Here is a 24,170-nt window from a genome sequence, read left to right on the forward strand (position 1 = left end):
TGGAGTCTAATTCAATGAACACTTTTGGACATCTGGGACCCCCAAATATCACCTTCAGTCAGCTCATAGTCTACTAGGAGCAATAAATGCACCAACGAATAATTTTTCAAAAGCAAGTAAGTGCTAAGGTAAAGGTAATCCGTGCTAGCAAATAAGACTGGCAAATGGGACACAGCCGAGGGAAGAGACAAGGGAACTACGTTAGTTCTTAAAATAAAAACATTTTCTAGCACAGAAATATGGGTAGGGCCATCTAAGGAGAAGAAGAAGAACAATCTGGGTCATGGAATTAGCATAACTTTTACTTTAACATAATGAAATGGTGAGAATAATATTATGTCCCAGTCGTAGACTCTGGTGTTAACACCGTTTTAAGGACATTCAGACTTTTCTTTCTGGCATATATATTTTTATATTTGAGTAAAATGAAATAACATAGTATATTCTGAAAAATGCGGTCACTGTTTCATAATGTAATGATGCTGAATAATTCACTTTTCCTATTGTTGAACATTTAGGCTTACTTTCATTTATTTTGCTTTCATAAATGAGATTGTCATAAACACAGTTTACATAAAAGTACCTTTTATATTCTTCTGGGATTATTTCATTGGATATACATTCATAGGAGAAGAATTTCTGAATTAAAGATGACTTTCAATAATTTGATACATGCTATTTGATACATTGATACATTGCTTTTTAAAGTGGTAGTACCAATATTTATTTTCTCATTATCTTATGAAAGTGTCCATCTCATCACATCTTCATTTGCATTAAAAAAGTGGCTAATTTAATAGGCTCATGCCCTTTGCCCATTTATATATTGGAATGTCCCAGTTTGGGCTGCCCCTTTGGCGTTGTAGGTTACGGGATCATATTTATTGGCTCTAAATATTGTGAAATCCGCCACTTAGCATTCTAGAGCAAGAGTACTCAGAACTGACTGTTCAGAACTGTCTTTGGAGCTTTTGAAAAAATATGCATTCCTGAGCCCTTGCCATGAGAATTTTGATATAGTTACTCTAGGGCACGGCTCAAGAATCTGCAGGAAAAATCCAGAGGGTTCTGATGTATCAGCAAAGTTTAAGAAGGACTTCTCTTGTTTTCCATGCTTCAATTGCCCTCCTTGGTCATCATTTTATATCTCCTAGGTTCTACTCTTCACCTGGTAGTAAGCTGGGTGAAGACTGTATTCTAGAGGATGAGCCTGGTGAATACTAGAGAATGTAGAACATTACTGACTTTTCACTTGCCATGGGTTTAAATCCTCACTTTGGTGCTTTTAAAAAAAATTTTTTTTAAATGTTTTATTTATTTTTGAGAGAGATAGAGACAGAATGAGCAGGGGAGGGTCAGAAAGAGAGGAGTCACAGGATCTGAAGACAGGCTCCAGGCTCTGAACTAGCTGTCAGCACAGAGCCTGATGTGGGGCTTGAACCCACAAACTGTGAGATCATGACCTGAGCCGAAGTCGGACGCTTAACCGACTGAGCCACCCAGGCGCCCCAGTCATTTTGGTACTTTTGCTAAGCTATGGGACCTGGGTCATACTCGGATAATTTTCATTTTCTTTATCTTTAAATGAAGAGAATACTATAATCTATGATTACTACTTTACTAGTAAATCAAGGCTACCAGTTAAGAAACTTTGGTTATGTTCTCGGCATAAGATACTAGGAGGCTAAAAGAGTAAGAAAGAAAAGATGGATCTAAGCGACATTAGGATGAGAGAATTGAAAGGTTGTACTTTAATAACACTCATGGAATGCTAACTGTGGCAGGTACTCTGAGAAGCACGAAGATTATGTTATACCATTTGATCTTCACACTGACTTTGAAATGGGCACAATGCTACTTTATAAATGAGGAAAGTGAAATTCAGAAAGGTTAAGTGATTTGTCTAATCTGACATGACTCAGAGAATGGAGTTATCATTTACTGATAGGAGGAAGATTATAGGAAGAGCAGGTTTGGGGATGAATATCAGGAGCTCAGTTTTACATGTGGGAAGTTTGAGATATTCATTAAACTCCAAGTGGAGATGGAAAGAAGACCCTTGCATTTAAGACTGTGGAGTTTGGGGGCTAGAAATATAAACGTGGAAGTCATTAGCACGCAGGTTAATGCAATGGGAAAGCATGACTCTAAACATGTAGTGAGGACAGATGAAAGAGGGAAGGAGGTCCACAGTCTGAGCCCCAGAACCTACTGTTAAGAGCTCAGGAAGATTAGGAGCAACTGGCAAAGGAGATTCTAAAGAAGTGGTGAGTGACCAAGAAGGAAAATCAGGAGAGGGTGGCATTTTGAGAGGCAAGTGAGAAAAAGAATAAACACTTGATAAGTATGTGTCAAATGAATGAATGATATGTCTGGGCAGAATTCAAATCCAGGTCTCTTTGACTCCAAAGCTGATGCATTCTTATCCAATACACGAGGGGTCCTCAAACTTTTAAAGGGCCAGGTAGTAAATGTGGCCCAACAGGCAAAATTGAGGCTAGTATATAGGTGCTTATATAAACCATTTAAAATGTAGCCACTTAGGGGCGCCTGGGTGGCTCTGTCAGTTAAGTGTCTGATTCTTGGTTTCAGCTCAGGTCATGATCTCATAGTTTGTGAGATCAAGCCCCATCCTGTCAGCTCAGAGCCTGCTTGGGATTTTCTCTCTCCCCTCTCTCTCCCCCGACCCTTAAAATAAATAAATAAAAACTTAAAAAAAATTTTAAATAAAATGTAGCCATTTAAAAATATAAAAACCATCCTGAGTTCAAGGGCCTTCAAACAAAGCAAAGCAAAAACAGGTTGCTGGCCCACAGCTTGCTGACCTCTGCACTGCACTCTATTATTTCTTTTAATTCCAGAAATATTTATTACTAAAGATAATAATACTCAGGCATCATCACCTTGACTAGCTATCTTGATCTCACAGAAAATTCTACACTAACTCAAGCAGACTCTTCTCAGGAGTACCGTAGTTTACCTTTTATTTTCTTTATGTAAGGGTGGCCTGTATCTAATCCAGCAATTTCACTTCGCCTAAGTCACTCTTTCTTGTTCCATTTTGCCTGGCTGCATAGTTGGTAAAGAAACAGCACGAAAGCAAGCACAGAATTTGCAAGAGTGTATTTGTCATCGACTGTAACCTCCAAAGTGGGTTTCTGACCTGAGGGCATCATGGAGGGGAAGGGTATTTCCCTCTCCTTTTTTCTCTGAATGTCAAGAGTGAATCTGTGGAAACCTCAGTGTGGGCACAGATATTTTCCCAAGGGGTGACACAAGGGGCGCCATGATGATTCATTACTCCTGCATATGAACTCTCCCCACAGAAGCACTGTTTGTAGGAAGATAAAGTTCAAACTTGGTAACATTGATTTCTATTTCTCTCAGCTTGCTTTCTGCCAAAACTCAGCTCCATGACCTAAAATCATGTACTGTGTTTACTCTCCTCTATCTGTGCTTTCTCTATCTCCCCAACCCCCTAACACCCAGAACCATGAGGTCTATTCACAATGGAGTTTCCTACATCACCAGCCACTTGTGTTTCCTCAAGGCCACTCTCTGCCAAACTGTTCCATTAGGACAAATTGACTCATTAGGGAGAAAATCACAGCACACATTTCTCATTCACCTCTCAGGACACGCATGTTTACAGATATTTCCAATCAATCAGGAAATGATTGCTGCTAGAAAGTTCCCAAAGTCAACCTGCCTTCTTGGAATTGCTCTTATTTTGAAAAGCAGCTTAATTATCATAATCAACTACCTTTGTTGAGCAGCCTCTGAATGCAGAGGATGATCAAGGGTGTTGAAGTCCTGGGCTGAGACAGCGCAGCCCCCATCCACTCAGGTCTTGAGTCCTTCTGCAACTAGGCTGTATCTATTCTCACCCTGGAATTGGGGATGGGATGCTTCTCCCTTTCCTCTCTTGCTGTTGGCTGGTGGGCATTGCAAGGTCTGGGGCTGATGAATGTTGCGCAGACCTTCTTTGCTGGTTAGTCAATACTCTCTTTCAGAATACCTGTCTTTTCTTTCTTCCTGGTTCTGGAATGTTTCTTTTGTCCGACTCCCTGCTGCCAATTCAACTGAGATTTGCTATTTGTCCTGAAGCTTCTGTGACTTAACTTAAATGATTTGTAAACTAGGAAGTCTGTAAATCTGTAATTTTCCTTCTTTAGGACCCAGAACAGAACCTGGCATGAGGGGGTTAGTCAGTGAATGTGTCTTAAGTTACACTGGGGGGGGGGAGGGGGGCGCTTATTAATGTTGTCTGGTTGATAGATGGGAAAGGGGCAAGAAGGAGGTGGGAAGACCAATTTACAGGCCCAAATAATAGACTATGAACTCCCTGGGGACAGGGCATAAATTTGGATGACCCAATGAACTGATATCAATGGAGCTTAGCCTGGTGTGGTGGCTGAGGGGGTGAAGCAGGGCAATGTCTCTAAGAAATATGGCAGAGAAGGAAGTGTCAGGCAGGGAGCTGGTCTGATGGAAAAGCATCACAGGGGTCAAGATGAACACTAGCTTATTGATCTGGATACTGGAAGCTAAATAGTTTGTTAAAGAGAGAGCCAGCTGAGAGTCAAAGACATGGGTTTGGGACTTGTTTGTCTCTCTTCTGTGTTGCTCAGTAAGCTAATCAATCTTCTTGGCCTCAACTTCCCCATCTTCAAAATAGATACGACAATACCATAGAATTGTGAGAATTATTATAATTGTTCTTTTGCCTAATAACAACTCCTTTTGGTGCACAACTGAAGGGCCTACAAATACAGAAATTCCTTGTAAGTAGGCACACTGAGAGGTAAGGTCATTTTGATGGGAGGTGGGGGAGGAGTCAGTCCCAGGAACTCTGAATTCACCAAGTGTGTGCGTTACTTGCCCCAGTGGGACCTGAGGGCTGGTAACATGTACAAAAGAGTCTTGTCTTCTCAGAACCTGCTTGTAATCTTTGCACAGGCTCATCTGTCACTTTAAAGGGTTAACAGGAAACTAGATGTCATCTTGTCAGCCTTCCTGATCTCTTCCAGCTGGAAATAATCCTGCTCAGCTCTGAGCACCCACAGCCCTCTAGCTGTACTTTTCCTGTAGCACATTTCTCTCTCTCTACCTCAGGCCCTGGATATTAACGCACATGGCTTATCCCTTCCCTGGATGGTAAGTATCGTGGAGGCAGGAGCCATGGCTTGAGTATTGGCAACTTACGCAGAGGTCTGCCAACTTGTCTTGAACTAGTAGAAATTCATTAGTTGCTTGTTGAGTAGACAGGAAGACGAATGGACTGAGGGAGAGACACATGCACTATCAATCTTGTTCAGTAATGAATTCTGTGGCCCTCACACAGAGCCTCGTGCGTGATGAACAATCAACACATACCTGCTCACAGAATGGACAGAAAGATGCCCCACTGATCTCGTTCTCGCTGATTCTCTGGGGCCAGAAGAAGGCCTGCTACTTAGCAGACTCTTAAGAAATAGTTGTCAACTGACTGACCTACTGTGTTTCTGATTTGCAAGAAATCCACTAGCATAGAAAGATATATTAGCATGTCGCTTTCTCTTAATGCATTCCTCGCCAACATAGGATAATGCTAGGGTTAATTTATATCATGCTTTTTCCTCAACCTCCAATCTGTGGTCTGGAGGAGGGGTCAGTAAGCTGCAGCCCCTGGGCCAAATCCCACCCACTGTCACCTGCTTTTGTGAATAAAGTTTAATTAAAACACAGTCATGACTAGGCACATATTGTCTATGGCTGGTTCTGCATACGATGAGAGTTGCAATGGAGAATTGCAAAGCAGAAAATGTTCACTCTCAGCTAAAATGAGCAAATCAGAGAACTCTAGATGCTGGCGAGGATGTGGAGAAACGGACACCCTCCTACACTGCTGGCGGGAATGCAAACTGGTGCATCCCCTCTGGAAAACAGTGTGGAGCTTCCTCAGGAAAATAACAATAGAACTCCCCTAGGACCCAGCAATAGCACTGCTAGGAATTTACCCAAGGGATACAGGAGTGCTGACGCATAGAAGCACATGTACCCCAATGTTCATAGCAGCACTCTCCACAATAGCTAAAACATGGAAAGAGCCTAAGTGTCCATCAATGGATGAATGGATCAAGAAGATGTGGTTTATCTATACCATGGAATACTACATGGCAATGAGAAAGAATGAAATCTGTGCATCTTCTTGAATCTGCAGCCTATGCTATGAACCAGACCTAGGTCATCATAGTCCTTTTCAAGGCACTTAATGCAATTTATGTGACTTACACTGTGAGTGTTTATTAACATCTCCCTACCCATGAGACTGACAGCTTCATAAAAGCAAAGGCATCTGACCTCTTGACCAAGTTACCCCTGGGACGTAGTCACAGTAGCAACTCAGTTTCTAAGGAATGATGGAGTTCCTTAACTTAAAAAAAAATCAGGGGGTGCCTGGGTGGCTCAGTCAGTTAAGCCTCCTAAGACTTTGGCTCAGGTCATGATCTTCAGGTTTGAGAGTTCAAGCCCCATGTTGGGCTGTGTGCTGACAGCTCAGAGCCTGGAGCCTGCTTTGGATTCTATGTCTCCCTCTCTCTCTGCCCCTTCTCTGCTTGCTCTCAATAAACAGACAAACAAACAAACATTGAAAAAAACCGGATTGGGAATGGGTCAGTTTTCCGAGACAAAAACCAACCTCTCCACCAGTTAGTGACACAGAAGATGGATATGCGTATTAGGCTTTTCTCTGAGAATAGGGCTTTGTCCTGTTGGAGAAAAATGATAAACTACCAAGAGACAGGTTTTTTTTCCAGGTGAAAGTTAAAGTATGTGTAATCAAGAGAAAGTCATTTGTCCCCACCTTTCCCCTAGACAACAAACAGAGCCCAGGATATTTGTTGACACCCAGACCCCCTCCCTGTCACAGCTCTGGAAGCATATGCCGCTCTCTAAGTGACAAAATTAGGTTAAAAGATGGGGGTTGGTCACATGGCTGCAGATAATGGCCCTATATTTAGAAGTTTTGTTCCCAATATAATCAGATTCCAAAGGCCTAGGAGGGTTTATTTATTTATGAAAACGGAGATCCAGCGCCCTCTAACATCAGCGCGTTAGTTAGCACAGCAGCCCGTGTGCGCGAGAGCCGTGTCACCCTGAGAAATGACAACATGGCTCCTATGACCCAGGAAAGTCGCAGCCTGAGATGCTTATTTTTGAAGCAGCATTTATTCTGCTAGTTTAAAACATGCTCCCCTTAGGAATAACCTTCCGGCTGCCCCAGAAATGCTGATCCGTGGATTGTGAACCGTCAGCCCTCCTGAGGTCTCCTGGGGTCTCCTTCCTCAGGGCAGAGGGGCACCCAGACCACCCCTTGCCGCTCCCGCTTGCTTTTCTCTGCAAACTAAAAATTCTTACTGATAAGAGAGGAATGAAATATGCATAGAACACGTTCCCAAGATGGGTCTTTTTCTAAAGCAGAAAAGCCTAGTGGAGACATTGTAAAAGAAACACAAGGGAAAGAAAAGAATGTGGCTTTTTGCCCATCCCCCACTCAAAACTCCCTCCTTCCCAAGTTCATGTTTGCTGAGGCCTCTTTCAGTCCATCCTACTTCCTGGGCTGCTTCAGAAATACGGGAGGGGGGGGGGGCTTGACAAGTGTTTCCGTGTTTGCTTTTTAAGCAAGGACAGGTAAGAAGGGCGCATTCACAGGGGCGCTGGTAAGCCAGAATTGCAGGTGGTGGCTGGGCGGAAAGAAATGAAACCCTAGAACAGTTCAGTCCTCATGATCCTGTTATCTGCCCTTCTAATCAGAACGTGAGTCCTGATTGATTTTGAGGAACGTTCCAATACCTCAGGCTATTTGCATCCTTCCGTTTTCTCACAGAGTCCACTCAAGTGTGTCTGGTCATATGCTTCTGGTTTACACTGACTGCTAGTTCCTCTTTCTCAGGGAGACTTGTGAGCTCTTGAAGTGATACATGTGTCTGATGAATAGTTGGAATAGACCCCTGAGCTCTGTTCTGAGAAACGTACATGTGGTAGCCCTGGTCTGGGGTTGGGGTGCACCATTGAAAGAAAAAGGCATGCATGGTCTTCCTTCATCCTAACTACATGTATGTATATATTTAATTTTTTATTTATTTTTGAGAGACAGAGTGAGACAGAGCATGATCGGGGGAAGGGCAGAGAGAGGAGATACAGAATCCGAAGCAGGCTCTAGGCTCTGAGCAAGCATTCAGCACAGAGCCTGATGTGGGGCTTGAACCCATGAACTGTGAGATCATGACCTGAGCCGAAGCCGGACACCTAACCGACTGAGCCACCCAGGCACCCCTACATGTATATATCTATTTTCAAAATAGCACAGGACAAGTCAGAAGGTGTGGGTCCAATATCTGTACAACTTGGGAATGCTTCTTCACCTATGACTCAGTTTTCTTACCTGTGTAATGGGATAACCATGTCTTGCATGTCATTCTACAGGGCTGACATGGGAATGAAAGGAGATGATGGGCATGGAGGCATTGTATCTCATGTAAGGCAAGGTATTGGGGCTAAGTGTCAAGTGAGTGGTGTCAAACAGGCTCTCCCCTTGACCTCTGCTATGTATCAGAATTAAATGGAATGCCACAAAAAATATGAGTGCCCTAGCATCATCTCCACAGACTGGGGGGCTGTTGTAGGGCATTTAAAAAAAAAACCTCAGATGATTTCAATGTGTAGTCAGGTCTGGGAACTGCTGGTAAGTAAGAGTTGTAGATGTGGAGAGAAAGGGGAATTTGTGGATTAGGGAGGGTAGAAAGGAAAAGACTTGAAGGAAAGCATAGGGATTTGAGTGGCAGAAAGGCCCTATTCCAAGAGGGACTCCGAAGGGGAGGGGAGGGTCAATTACTCATAAAGTAGTACAGTCCATGGATCTGGGAAGGCAATATTTCCTCCAGGCTTCTTGGGACCCCTAAGTGTCTCTCCGTGATGGACACCTTATACTTATCTATGTAACTGCACCGCCATATTGTTTTATAACTGTCTGGGTATCTGTCTGTCACACCCAATGGACCATGAGTTCTTTGAGGACACAGATTCATACTGTCTCTGAATTCTCATCACTTAGCAAGGTGATGGACACAGACACGAGCTTAATATGTGATAGTTGAGCAAAGGAGAGGAATTGGACATCTGGTAAGGACTTATTTTAGGTTTGCCTCTGACGCTAATTTACTGGGATGTCTATTTTGCCTCTGCGGGTTGCAAGGTCCTCCTGCTGTAAAATTCAATGGCTGTAGGAATTCAAGTATTTGAGTAGCATTGTGTCCATAATTGAGGTTCTGTGACATACCTAGTTCAAATAATTAGATCACTTTAATTCAGGTCAGTGCTTCTCAAACTTTAATGTGCATACTAAGTTACCTGGGGATCATGTTAAAATGCAGATACGAATTCAGTAGGTGGGGAGGGGTGGAGGGCAGCTGAGATGCTGCATTTCTAACAGCTCCCAGGTGAGGTAATGAGGCCAGTGAGTGGACCACTCTTGAATGATACTTACTCCCAAGGTGAGGTTGATGCTGCTGGACCATGAACCACATTTGGAAGAATAGGTCATTAGGCTGGGATGCATGAAATAAAAAATGACCTAATGAAAAATTTTCACCCACACGCTCAAATAATAGATTAAAAAAATTTTTTTTTATAGGAGTACTATGTAGGCTAGAAAAAATAGGATTTAGGTCAGCCCAACCTGGATTTTGATCCTATCTCCATTACTTCCTAAGTGATGTCAAAACTCTGCTTCCGTGTCTCAATTTGTAAAATGGAATAACTAAAATCTGTCTCAGGAAGGGAGAATTATAGGACACGAGGATTCGGTATGATGATGTAGGCAAGGCAGTTGATATGCAGTTGGTGCTGAACACTTGTGGATTCTCTTCTTACTGACTCAGCAACACAAGAAGTAAAGAAGTTTCAGGAATTATAGATTTATTTTTCTCTTCATAGAAGAAAGAAAAGCTGAGCTTTATAGGAAATGCATGGCATTTCACTTCCTTTCTTTCGGGGACACGAAACCCCCAGGTGTATCTTGGTACAGAATGAGTGGGATGAGGGAAGAGTGAAAACGAAAAGCATTCAGAGAAGCTGATTCACAACCCCTCAGGGAGAGGCAGCCAGCCTGGGACACTTTGTGGGGAGCTGCCGAGGTGGTCTAGGGGAAACATGAGGTAACAAAGAAAGAAAAGAGAAAGACACAGGGGATCCCCCTACTAATTACCACCTTCACCACACTGCCTTCTCTCTCAGCTCTGTTTTCGGTAACGAACCCTCAGTCTTGTGGGACTGATCTTTAGATACGTTTTCTCTGTATAATTAGGACAAAGGGATCAGGGAAACTCCATATTCTGGCCTCTTGGGAGATCAGGTGTGAACACAGGTGTTATATCTGGATGGCTCTTGGCCACAGTCCCTTGTAGCAACCTCCATAATCATTTCTCAGGGTCCTCAATAACGAGCTCCAAAAGTGACCTCTGAGGTGATTTTTAGGGACAGTCCATCAGGGTAGAGGTACTTGGCATTATCAATTTTCTAATGTCTTCTCTGTACTCATCTTCTGGCTTCTGACCCCCCCACTGGACTCAAGCTGGCCGTACACTGTTCAGGTGACAGTTCTGGAGGCCTCGGTCAACAGCTCCCTGCTCAGCTGTGTGCATATTTAGCTCGATTATACTCTAGATTAGCCAATCCTACCCAGGAGTTGGGAAAACAATCTGATTAGGAACGTAATCCTGTGACCCTCTGCTTGATTTACCACTCCTGGAAGGAATTTGCATTTCAAAAGGAGAGCTTCTGAAATGAAATGAGTCTTTGATTTTTGTGGGTTACTATGATGACTGCTCATTATACATATTTGGGGGAATTGAAAAAAAACATTTAAATGTATAAACTCGAGTTTTATATTCTGAAGATCTATACTAGACCTGAGTATCTCTAATAAAGAGGGCTTTACAGGTGATTCTGATGCACAATTGTAAAGTCCCGGCTATTGGTGAATTACTGTGAGAGACTGGCAGTTTTCCATTTGTCTCTTTTTGACTTAAAGATCCATTCAGTTATCCTTTGCTGTGTAATACAATGCCCCCGAACTGAATACATTAAACAAAAGTGGTTGGATACTTCTCATGATTCTGTAGATTGCCAGGGCTCAGCTGGGTGCTTCTTCTGCTCCACATCCTATCAGCTGGGTCATTTCTTTGGCCATGTTCAGCTGTTGTCCAGGCTGGGCTGGAAGATCAGAGAGATCTTATTCCCGTATACAGACCTTGTTCTTCTACATGCAGCCTCTCCATGTAGATAGTTCGGGTTTTCTCAAGCCAAAGAAGTCTCTAATTTTTTATACAGTTGCTGGCTTCCAGAAGGAAAGCAGAAACTGCCAATCTTCTCAAAGACTAAGCCTGGAATGGGTATAGCGCTATTTCTACAATATGCCACCCGGGTTTAAGGGGATAGGACATCGATGACACATTTTGATGGGTGCATGTCATGCACATATAAGATGGCAAAGGATAGATAGTGCCAACTTTGGAGACTACTCACCACGTGTCTTCCCACTGGTTTGCTAGAAAATAGGAATCTGAAACATAGTACCCTGCCTCTGAGGACTATCAATCCTCTTACCAAACAAAGCAGCACAAAATGTCTACTTGGACCAGATGAGGATTTGAGACTATTAACCTTAAAAATAAAACTGCGAGTTGTTTTACCAGCAAATGATTTGGGAACAGCAGAGAATTGCAGTCCGGGAGAAAACAGCTAAGGCAGAACCATACTCGAGTCCCCTGAACAAATGAGATCAACGCTCTTTCATTGAGGAAAGGGAAGGAATCGAGGGAGGCTGTTCTAAACAAATAGTCCATTGAGGTAAACTGGAAGTGAAAAGCATAGTGGCTTCTCTTTGGCCGAGTTGTGATGGTCTCTCATTGGCTGGGCTGTTGCCAGGTGAGGAGGTTAGGCGTGTTCCTTTCAGCTGGGATAGCCTAGTAGTTTCCACATGCAAGGTCCATGTCTTCCTGTCGGGTTTGCAGGTGGCTGCCAGTGGTGGGGTGTGAAAGCACCCCACAGCCAAAGCTCCTGACTCCATTCTAGGGGGCTTCCCTTCATTGATTTTCACAAGACCATCAGTGGATTTCTTAAAGGGGTTAGACAACTTAGGGGATCTCCCCTACTCTAATACTGCAGGAGAAGTTGCTCCTTGACCGACTCTAGCTAGAAGAAACTTAGGCAAAACACTCCACCTTCACTCTGGGCTCCTCTAAAACACAGGGAAGTTTCATGGGAGGGTCGAACAGTCCAATTGGAAAAGTAAGGTTTGGAGACTAACAGAAGGGGGGTAGACTCCTACATCTGCCAGGTAAGACCTCCGGTGGGTTAGTTTTCTGAGCCCCGGTTTTGTCTGCAGAGAAGTACACAATGATCATCTTCTCTCAGACTTTTTGTGAAAACACAGGGTGGTGATATACACAGGTGCCGACTGAACTGTTTAAAAAATGTCGTACCTATTGTACCAAGTACGTTTTCTTTCTTAAAGACGTCACTTTGTCGAGGTATTTAAAGTCACAAGGAAAAGAAAACATTTTGTCAAACACTTATGGGAGAAGGAAAGGGGAGAGAGCAGGCAGCTAAGTGTATACTTAATGAGCAAGGGCATATAATTTAAAACGTAGAGGTTCATTTGTTGGGTAAGTCACTCAAAAGAATTTCTCGAGTATTGATAAGCATTGTGTGTGGTTTTAGTTCATTTTCCAGAACAGTGAGTCTACCTCCCTTGGTACAGTCAGAGCTGCTGGGAAGTTCAAGGAGGGAGCCTTGGGAAAGCATCCTTGCTCTAGGCCAGGTGGGCTGCAGAGGTGGAATCTGAAGAAACAAGCAGAGAGAAGAAAGGAAACATGGGTTGCAAAATGTTGGCAAGAGGCCTGGAATTTCACACCTACGTCATCTCTTTTGTGGTAAAGGGGAAATCCCAGGACCCATAGCTACCCCAGGTACACCAGTGCATCCTTGCCTTATTACAACAAGACTGTAGAGAACAATGGCTATATTCTTTCACAGAAACCTTCTGGTCTGGCTCAGAACATCAGCTTTCCCAGCTTCTGTGTAGAATGATATTATATTCTTCTTTCAAACCCATAGCCCAGTAGTTACCAGGAAAGAAGAATCCCAATGATCTGGTCTCTAAGGGCTCCTCGATAGAAATCAAGTGACCTTTCTCCATCTCCAAGATTTTATTCTTCCCACTGCAAGACAGAGAACTTATAGGGCAGGAAGGAAGAGAGGATAGAGAGCCACTATCCTGGGTACTTCACAGTGTTTCTCTCCTTGGATATTTTCACTATAACTCTGCAGCGCAGGCATTATTGGTCCCATTTTAGGGATGAGTAAATTGAGGCTCAGACAGAGGGTCCATTAGGAAGAGATGAATTCAGAGTCCAAAGCATTCAAGCAGAGCCTTCTTAGGAAATAGTGAGATGAGAACTCCAAGATGTCACAAACCTTTTTGCCTTAAACAAAAAATCTAGAAATATAAGCAGGCACGCTGCCGGTTTCAGAGTGTGACAGAAAAATCTGACAAAAATTCTGGAAATATAGAGACAATGTGAGTGATCCAAGTGGGTTTGATTTAATATATGAAAGGAGCCTACAAGTAGAAGATTTTAATCATTGTCTAATATCCAAGGATCAATTGCAAAAACCTAACCTGTAGTTGGGTCACAATAAAAAAAATACTTAAAAAATTCCCCCAAATAGAAGTTTTTAAAATGGAGGTTTTTAAATTCCTTCAAATAGAGGTTTTTAATTTTTTTTTTTTTTAATGTTTTATTTATTTCTAGGAGAGAGAGAGACAGCGTGATCAGGGGAGGGTCAGAGAGAGAGAGGGAGTCACAGACTGAAACAGGCTCCAGGCTCTGAGCTGGCAGTCAGCACAGAGCCCGACGCGGGGCTCGAACCCACAAACCGCGAGATCATGACCTAAGCGAAAGTCGGACGCTTAACCGACTAAGCCACCCAGGCGCCCCGAGGTTTTTAAAGTAAACCTAGGAATCAAGGACCAAAAGTTTGTATGCATAACAAAGAGAATAAGAAAGCAAGTGACAATTTGCTTGTTTAAGTTTAGCCACTAGGAAAGTACAGAATCCTCTCTAATATAAGCATGGGAGCAAAGAAGAAATAAAAATAGAAATGAAATCTTATCTAGGAATCTTGAAAAGAAAATTTCTTATTAGCAAAACCTATTGGATATAAACCTATAATTAGAGCGACATGTATAACCAAAACTGCTATAATTATTGTATTATTGAAAATAATATGGAAACCAACTTGACAATAAACTATTTAAAAAAAAAATAAATGAATGATTCCAATGAAGAATCTAGAAAAAGAAACGTTAAGTAAATCATGAGAGGGAACGTGTGAACTCACACATACAATATGTGAAATTCATGATGTAGGAAACATACAGTAGAAAAGATAAAGAAGAGCAGACACTGGTTCTTTGAAAAGACCAACGATTGAGATGAACTGTGGCAAGCCTGCTGAAGGGAAAAAGAGGGTTCACTTCATTGGCTCCAGGGCACATAGTGAAAAATCTGTAATTCAAACCCTGCCTGGGGGCGCCTGGGTGGCTCAGTCGGTGGAGCATCAGGCTCCTGATCTCAGCTCAGGTCACAATCTCAAGATTTCATGGTTCAAACCTCGCACTGGGCTCTGCACTGGCGGCAAGGAGCTTGCTTGGGATTCTGTCTCCACCCCTCCGGCACTCACAAGCGTGTGCGTGTGTTCTCTCTCTCTCAAAATAAATAACCTTCAAAACAAAACAAACAGACAACAGAAACTCTGCCTGTGTGCATCTGGAGCCCTGTCTAATACATCATCTGTGATGAAAAGGTTCAAGAAAAGTTGGGCCTTAATAAAGTAACTCGAAGATGGTAAACAAAACAAAGGTACCTTCCAACATGTCCAAGATACATGGGCTATAAGAAGGTCAAAGAATCTTTATTCTTATTGCTTTCCCTTGTATGGTCACGAAGCACTGAAGATTCACGTCTGAACTATAGCTGGTGCCCAGGGACTTCCCATTTCAGAGCATCCCTGTATTTTGCCCAACTTAGTTGAACATAATGCGATCCAGAGCACGGAGAGGAAATTGAAGCTACAAGTAGGATGACCAGTCCAAGGGAAGAAGCCAGAACTGAACCTCAGGGGCTGTCCTGAACTTATATTATGTATCAGGCACAGGTTTGCATAGATTATATAGGAGCTGTTTTTTGTTTTTTTTTTTTTATGTCTTATTTATTTCTGAGAGAGAGAGAGTGAGAGAGAGAGAGAGAGAGAGACAGAGTGAGCAGAGGAAGGTCAGAGAGAGAAGGGGACACAGAATCCGAAGCAGGCTCCAGGCTCTGAGCTAGCTGTCAGCACAGAGCCCGACGCGGGGCTCGAACCCACGAACCATGAGATCATGACCTGAGCTGAAGTTGGACACCCAACTGAATGAGCCACCCAGGCGCCCCTAGGAGCTGGGTTTTTAAACCCCATTTGCCAATGACAATTCTAGGGCACATGGATGTTCAGCAATCTGCCCAAGGCCTCATAGACTTGGCACTCAGGAGCTGAGTAAGGGGCTCCACACAGCAAGGGGCAGGGTTTGACCCTGGGCTGCCTCACTCTGGAGTCCATGCTTGCAATCTCTCCACTGAACCATTTCCTACTCCCTGCTGAGTGACTCCGGCTCTCTTGCTGTTTTCCCCCTCCACCTCCCTGCCTCCCATGATGGGCCCTCACACTTCCTTGCTGGCCTGGGATCTGTGATAGGGCGTTAGGAACTGATTAGGCTGGAGGGGTGCAGCCGTGTGAAAAGAAAACACACATGTTCCCCTTCCTCAGCCACACGTTCTTTCCTTCAGCTGATAGCTCTCCTGTTATATAAATGGAATGCTATACAAATGTTTCCGCCATGAGTTTCCTTTCAAAGGATGAATAAAAGAATGAGGCGTTTTGTTTTCCTTTGTTCCCTGGTAGCACCTATGTTAAGAATTTGTGCTTAAATCATGACTCACTAATTCTTGGAGCAAAGCACAAGGAAGTGAATGGATCTAATACTTCAGTGAGATGTAGGCTTGAGGTTGTGTGGGAAAGAATCAAATGGAACGCTTAGGGGAGGTTTCATTCAAAAAAAAAAAAAAAATCCAAAAATCCTCCCTCTCCTACCTCTTCTCCAACGGCTCCTGACACGACTGTTGTGTTCAGGTAGTCTCATTTGTTTTTTTGTGTGATTGTCAAATATTTCAGGCAAGTGATATCTAGTTCTTCTGTATGTGGGTGTGTGCTGAATTGTTCGGGTTTATAATTATTAACTGAATCATTGGTTTGTTGTTCGATAGGCAGTCTGGATTTGGGAATAGTTATTTACAGAACAAAGGCGGGAGGGAGGTGGTTTAAATACAGTGCAGAGTAAATAAGCTTGATGCGTTCCTAATTTTTGTGAACCTAAGTACAATAAGCTTCCAGCTAAGCCCAATGAATTTGAACACCCGCCCCAGCCTATGTGTGTTACCGGCAAACATATCCTGTTGGAAGAGTGAGATCTCATTCTCAGTGCACAGAAAGCCATTCTCAGAACCTGCTTTCTAGAAAGTGACCTATGTGGGCAACCTCCACTTCCCCACCCCCCTCCAGCCCCAGTAATCTGATTGCCTGGAATGTCCTTATTATAATTCATTGGCTCCAGGAAGCTGCATAAATGTCAGTGAGTCAGCTCTCTGGCTACTGGGGATCTGGGAGCAGGCTGCCTGGGTGCCAGGATGTTTTCTTTGGAAGGAGCCCTCTTCCTTGAATTTCTTTTCTTCGCATGAGACAATGAGGAGCTGGAAGTTACTTTGGGTGTGACTGTTTATCTCTCTTTTATATTGGTTGCTCAATTCTTTAAAAAAAAAAAACCAACAAAAACCACGTAAGTCCTGGAGCAAAGAGGCATTTGGGGAATCAGCTGGAAGGACACTCCAGAGGCCATCTTTTATGTGGTTGACAGAATTTCTTCTAATAGCCTCTGCTGTCTAATTCACCCAATATGTACTGTTTCTTGCCTCAAACTGTGGTGTAAATGGAAAGTCAGGGTTATCAAGCTTTCCCTCATTATCAAAATGATATCACTCCTGGGTAATATAGCACCCCTTCCTCCGATCCAGACTCAAGAGAGGTACCACCTGTATCGTTACAGGTGCTAACACTGCTATGGCCATTGTCACCAAAACTGTACTCTGATGCCCACTAACGACACCGCCATCCCTCCGTCAGCAACACTGCCACCAAAAACTATCATAGCTGCACCAGCACCGTACTTACCACCATCGCTAATGGTGGTGCCATCACTACTCCCTTCATTTAATTCAGTTATGTACTGAGTTATAACTGCCTGAGTACAGCCGGGCATTCTATGAGGCACTGGAGATACCAAGACTACTATGCCATGATTCCTGCCCTGGAGGACAGTAGCTTATGAGAGGAAGGTAGAAATTTATATAAATGGCAATATACAATGTGGAGAAATACATGCTGTAAGAGAGATAGAAATAAGATGCTGGGTTTGCTTGAAGCATAGGGGAGATATTTTAGTAATTCAGGAGGATCAATTTAAGATCACTTTTTTCTGAGAATCTGGAAGCTAGTAATGATTTCAGCTCCAAGTAACACAATAGCCAATCTAGAATAATTTAGACATAATTATTGCACATGGCAAGATGTCTATTGCTGGCTCAATGGCATAAGAATATCAGGGCTCTAGGCCACCACTGATTAACCCTCCTTCCTTTTTTGTTCATGGCTGCAAAATGCTGATCTCCTGCGGCAACAGAATTCAAAGTCAGCAAATAAGGGGAGGCCACAGTAGAGTGAGACCTCCCCTCTGATGCCTATATAACTTAACAAAGTAGAGAAAATATTTCCCATGGGACTCTAGCAAAAGTTCCTTAATGTCTTTTTGGCTAGAATTGAGTCATATGGCTATCCCTAGCTGCATGGGAGGCCTGGACTGAAGATCTAGCATTTGTAGCCTCTCTAGTTAAGACTGAAAGGAAAAAGGAAGAAATGAATTGAAATTGCTGGCTGTTATGAAGCCAAACTACGTGTTTCAAAGAGAAATCTATAGTTCTACCCAAGGAAGCCTTCTTTGATCATCCAGTTCTCATGCTTTTCTTACAACATCCTATGCTATCCGTTAACAGATTTTTTGATAAATCACATCCAAATAATGACAAAAATTATGACCAATATTTGCCTAATTATTTGTTTAATTTCTGTCCACCCATCAGATTTTGAGATCTAGGATTGGGTCAGTGTCTGTCTTGTTCATCATTGTATTCTCAGCATCCAGCATAGGGAGTAGCATGTAGGAGACAATCCACATTTGTTAAATGAATGTTTATAAGAATGAATGAATGAATGAACACAGTCTTTGAGATTTGTTGAGATCAACTGAAGAAAAGATTTCAACAATGATACATATTGAGATGGATATGTATGTATGTATGTGCATGTGTATATTTTGTATTCTGGTATCTTATTTCTACAATAGTATTCAGAGCATGTTTAAAGTTTTCTGTTTAGTACTCAATCTTTATGCTAAAAATTGCTTCTGTGCCTCTCATGTTTTACTTCTATAGTACTTCACTGAAAATGGCGGGGAATGGAAAAACTAGTGGTTAAGGTTTATTTTCTAAACAAGGATTTGAAAAACGGCAGAGAATTACATAATATTATTTGTAAGCAAGTATTTCCACCTTGACTGACTTTCCTTTTCCTCTTCTTCCTCTTCCTTCTCTTTCTTCTTTTGGTTGATTGTTGATAATGGTAAAGGAAATAGATAATGTAACATTGGTCCCCTTTCAAATATGACAAAATTATCCTCTATTTTAATGTGTAAAAATTTTAAATCAATTGCAAATTATAAGCAGCTGGTAGTGTTTGGTCAAAGAGAGAAGCTTAGAATAGCAAAAAATAATCTTTTCTTTCTTTTTTTAGGGACATCTGAGAGAGAAAAATCATGTTTATTATAAAAAGTAATTTAAAAATGTTATTTGTCAGGAAGAATAAACAACACCGATTCTCTTTACATTTTGTGAAACAGGCTGTTAGGTGTGGGGTCATTTGGAGGGAGATAGTTTCTCTGTTCAGGGCATGATCAATTCACAGTCATTCTTGGACTTCTAACACGATAACCTGTATCTTCATTTTACTATCTTTCCAATAATGTTCTATTCCAATAGCATTCTATTGCCATCTCTATACATCATCAATCACAAGATACATAGGAGATGACATGCTTGAAATATTCGCTAAACCTGTCTAGCACCACTTACTTTCAATGAAAACTTCTTGTCCATAAACTTTTTCAACTCTCAGGAAGGATTTACTTCTCTGAACTCGGCCTTACTCTGGCCCTATTGCTGTGTTCAAATTACCTCCAAAACTCACTGCCTTAAAAAGTCACCGTTTGATGACATCTTAATTTGGTGCATCTGGAATTTAAGAGAGCTTAGCTGTGCACCTCTGCTCCAAGGAGCACAGACTGAGATCACTCAGTGGTATCCGCTTGTGAATGGGCTGGTCTAGCAGATCCAATATGGCTTCACTTATATATCTGGTATCTTGGCAGGGATGGCTGGAACAGCTGGAGGCTGGTTGGGCACTTACTTTTCCTGAATCTTCTCTACAAGGCTTTCTGACAAAATGGTGGCTGGAATTTGAGAAACAGTGTTCTAAGAAAAAGCACCCTAAAGAGCATACATCTAAGAAGTGTAGGCACAAGCTACAAGGCTCCTTATTACCTTGCCTTGGAAATACCAAACATTTCTTTCCCTGAAGGGCACTTCTGCTGCATTTTATGGGTCAATCAAGTCACCAAGGCCAGCCCATGTTCAAGGCAGACTTTCTCTCTTAATAGAAGAAATATCAAAGAATTGGTGGCCATCTTTAATCTACTTTAGAAGGAATGGCAAGAGCAAAGTCAAGAAATGGGGGAAAAGAGGCATTTTTTTTTTTAAGAGAATGAGCTATAGAGTCTGGATGAATTATAAGGTACGTGGGAATTAAAGGTTATGGGGGACACTATTCAAAGTGTTGGTGCTATGCATCTGGCCATTATAGACAGAGACTTTAGTCCAGGTTATGCAGAAGGAAGAGAGATGTCTGCTGTGCCGAGGGGCGATCAGTCAAGACGAGTACTGTGCTTGTATTAAGGAAGACTCCACATCCATGCCTGAGCAATGCCATCCCTTACTGGTGACGCGTAACAAGAAAACCAACACATCCTTGTCCCAGCCCTTCCCATCTGACCTATCCTGAGCTTTACCAAGAGCCAGGGACTGTTTCCAATGCCCGTGGAATGACCAAAGGACCGAGTCTGTATGTAGACCCGTGTGACAATGGACTTGGGTCCAAGAGGACTCATACCAAGGCCCCCTACTTCATAACCGTACAGCACTTACCTCATCACCTCACATCCCTCCTAACCACCTCGGACTCCAGCTGCTCCAGCAAACATCAGCCTAATCCACTCTTCTCCCAGCCCACACCAGGTTCTCCCTGGCACTTCAGAATGAAGAACTTAGATTTACTACTTTTTCCCCTATCTGCTCAGGTGTAAGAGCTGGGAAGGTAGAATGGAAGGCCTAGAAGGCAAGAGTAAGAACTTTATGCTTAACGGAGTGGTAAATAGGGAATTAATGAAAGGATGGAAGAATAAGAGTGATAAGGTCAAAAAAGATATGAGCGTTGGCTAGGGCAGGTGCTGAGGGATGTGGATAAGAAATGAACAGGATGTAGCAGTCACTGGGATAAGCTCACTAAAAGGGAGACAACTGGAGAAGCCTTCGGGAAAAGGTGCCCAATTCTGAGTACCTGGAATGGGCCAGATAGGAAAGAGATTTCCCAATATAGTATTTATATGTCATTATCATCTGTGGTGTTCATTATGTGACACCCTTTTAATGAAATAAAAAGTATAAGAAGGCATACTTCAGATATATGAGGTGGCAAGTGAATTAAGGCCTAACTCAGTGTCTTGTAAATAACAGGGAATTTACTGGGACATGCAAAGTCACAGTCCAAGGATGGGAACAGCTTCAAGTACAGTTTGATTCAGCTGAATAAAACCACTAGGATAATCTTTGTCTCTGATTCCACTGTGTGCTGGCTTTATTTCTTGGTTATTTATTCTAATGCTGAAAATATCTGAAGTCACTGTAAGCCCTTCACATCCTTACATTATCAAGTCCCATTGGAGACAGTGTTCTTCTCTGTCCTAGAAACCCTAGCAAAGGTTTCCTTGTATTTCCTTGCCTCTGATTGGGTTATAGCAGTCATCACCTCCTTCCTCTCTGGTCAGTCTCTCTATCTCACAAATTGTTACTGGGGCAGGGATCTGTGGTGGATTGACCACAACTTTCTGCACTTCTTTCTTATTCTCTTGGTATACTGTCTCTTGGAATCCAGCCCTAGGTTGTAAGGAAGTTCAAGCAGCCCATAGGGAGGCCCATAGACAGAGAACCCGAGACTCCCAGCTGACCAATCTTCCTGTTGTGTGAGCGAGCCATCATGAAAATGGATCCTCTAACCTTCTTAGGGCCACCTCAGCTGATGCCACATGGAGCAGAGACAAGTTGCCCCCCGTGAGCCCTGCCTAAGTTGGAGGCTCATGAATATAGTAAATGTTGTTCTTTTAAGTCATCAATTTTTGGGTGGTTGTTATGCAGAGGTAGAAGATTGGAACAAAGCCCACTGCCATGATATGTCTATGTCACATCCTCCAATCCAGCTTTTTAAGTAATTATGTTGATGTTTTGTTTTTCAGATCCAGCTTTGAATCATTTGTCTTAAACAATCGTTTCTGAACTTAAGGTGAGAAATTCAGCCTGTACATGTACCACCGATTATTGAACTAGTGATTGAAGAGACAATTGTGTATAGTCTCTGTAAAAACAGAGTAGTTTTGGGGTCCTAGGATAATGGCAATTTGCATAGGAGAAATCTTCATAGAGAAAACAAAAGAACTTTAACAAACATTCAACTGGTAAAAATGGCCATAAAACCTTGAAAGCGTTTTCAAAGTGATTATTCATTTATTTGTGTGTCCCATCTGTCCTTTCATCCATCCATCCATCCATCCATCCATCCATCCATCCATTTCTAGTTCCTCTCTTAACAGAAAATATAATAAGCCTGACTAGTGAGAGTACAATGGGACAGGTAAAGAGGAGAAAATTCTCTCATTTGTAGAGTTCTGGGAATTAGTGAATGGTGGATTCACATTGGTTAAGACTGATAAGAAAGACCAAAGATTTGCTGTAATGCAGAGACAGACTTGAAGAAAATGTTGGGAACAAGAGAATAAAGCCAGATGATCCAATAGCCAGAAGATTAAAAAAAAAAAAAAAGAGGACAATTAGGTTAGACTGCTACTTGGAAGGGTGGTCTAGGCTAATTCATTTGTTCATCCAGCAGTCATTGACTATGTGCTAATGTGTACCAGCAGCATATTATGAACTGAGGGTTCTGTAGTGAATAAGAGACACTAATTAGCTACCGTAATGGAGCTTACATTCAAGGGGAAAAACAGATGACATACATGTAAATCAACAAAGATCTGTAAGAACATTCAGAGGACTAAGAGCAGGGTGGCGGATAAAACAGGACTGAGCAGGCAATATTAATGGGTGATCAGGAAAGATCCTTCTGAGAATACACTTGAACTGGGGTCCAAATGGCAAGTAGAAACAAGGAAGGTTAAGAATTGGGAGATGAGCATAACAGGCAGTAGCTATAGCAAGTGCAAAGGCCCTGGCAAATACCATCCATGGGCTAGCACCCACAACTAGCTTCATGTTGGTGGGACATTTGTACAAATTCACTGAAAGAGCCCCAGTGGCAGAGGATGCCAGTTCAATTAGTCACTTATTTGTCCGTCCATCCATCCATCCATGCAACCATCCATCAGCGTACGTTTTGGGTGCCCTCCACATATCAGGAACTGTGCTAAGCCTGGGAACTGCAGAGATGTAAAGATGATCGATCTCTGTACTTGAGGGATGTGTCATCAATCGCCACAATCACTCTCTGAGATGAACTGGCATGTGATTGAACACTTACTTTATTTGTAAGGAAACTGAAATACAGAATCTAACGACTTCACTTGACATCACCCAAGTGGTTATTGGTAGGGCGTAAGCATTTTGGCTTCCTTTCTTAATCAGGGAAAGTATTATATCTGACCTATTTTTTAAAACCCTCTTACTCAATGGGGTAACAATTAGAGTTTATCTATTGCTAATGCTTACTTACCACTTTAGGTTTCTTTAATTAGAGTATTTTAAATTAGTGTTATTTTAATTTTACTTCTCTCTTGGGACATTCTAGAGGATGAATAGCAAAGGAAATAATGCACATGAAAGCACTTTGTAACCTATAAACTATAATACATATGTGAGTTATATACAGTTTTATATTTGAGGATATTGCTTCATCCATTAGTACTATTTCCTCCTTAGGGATCCCTTCAGAGAAATTCAGAGCAAAATAGACTTCTAGATGGATACTTTAAAGACATTTTATATTTCCTTTAAAAATAAGACTGTGAATTCTGAAAATGACCAAATTGGGTGCTTCATAAATATTTGTTGAATGAATTGATAAGATAAATATTCAAGAAATATGATACTATGTTATGGGTTTCATTGAGTGTGGCTACTTACTGGGGAAGAACTGCCAATTTGATACTACATTGCCACCCTAAGGAAATCGTATGATTAATTTTACACATCTGTAGAGGGTTGCTATTAGCCACCTTGGGAATGAGACGCATATGGTTCAGGGAAAGAAGATCATTCTTTTGAGAGAAGGAAATAAAATTATCTGGGGGTAGATTACCCACTGCTTTCAAAGTATAATTAATCATTTTATTCTATTTTTTTAACAGTTGAGTTTAAAGCCTTATGTTGATATCATGTTTACTTTTGTTCCTCCAGCTGAGCAGTGATTCTTTAAATGGAAAGCCACAACCACCTGCCTTAACCTAGTGAGTACTCAGTGGTTAACAGCTCAGGCTTTGGAGCCAGGCTGACGGGATTCAAACCTAGGCTTTATATCTTAGACCTGTG

The 24,170-nt window shown here is 42.1% G+C and overlaps 1 long non-coding RNA gene across 7 annotated transcripts in view; it reads left to right on the forward strand.

The window, feature by feature from the left end:
- Positions 1 to 24,170, forward strand: part of LOC144231622 (uncharacterized) — a 438,506-nt gene that overhangs the window by 357,923 nt on the left and 56,413 nt on the right. For all 7 annotated transcript variants that reach the window (XR_013335125.1, XR_013335130.1, XR_013335116.1 and 4 more), the window contains 2 exons: positions 21,869 to 21,915; positions 24,039 to 24,088. This is a non-coding gene — a long non-coding RNA (uncharacterized LOC144231622). The remainder of the gene's footprint in view (positions 1 to 21,868; positions 21,916 to 24,038; positions 24,089 to 24,170) is intronic.

The sequence above is a fragment of the Crocuta crocuta genome, unplaced genomic scaffold, assembly GCF_008692635.1.
Source record: "Crocuta crocuta isolate KB4526 unplaced genomic scaffold, BGI_CrCroc_1.0 scaffold260, whole genome shotgun sequence".
Lineage (NCBI taxonomy): Eukaryota > Metazoa > Chordata > Mammalia > Carnivora > Hyaenidae > Crocuta > Crocuta crocuta.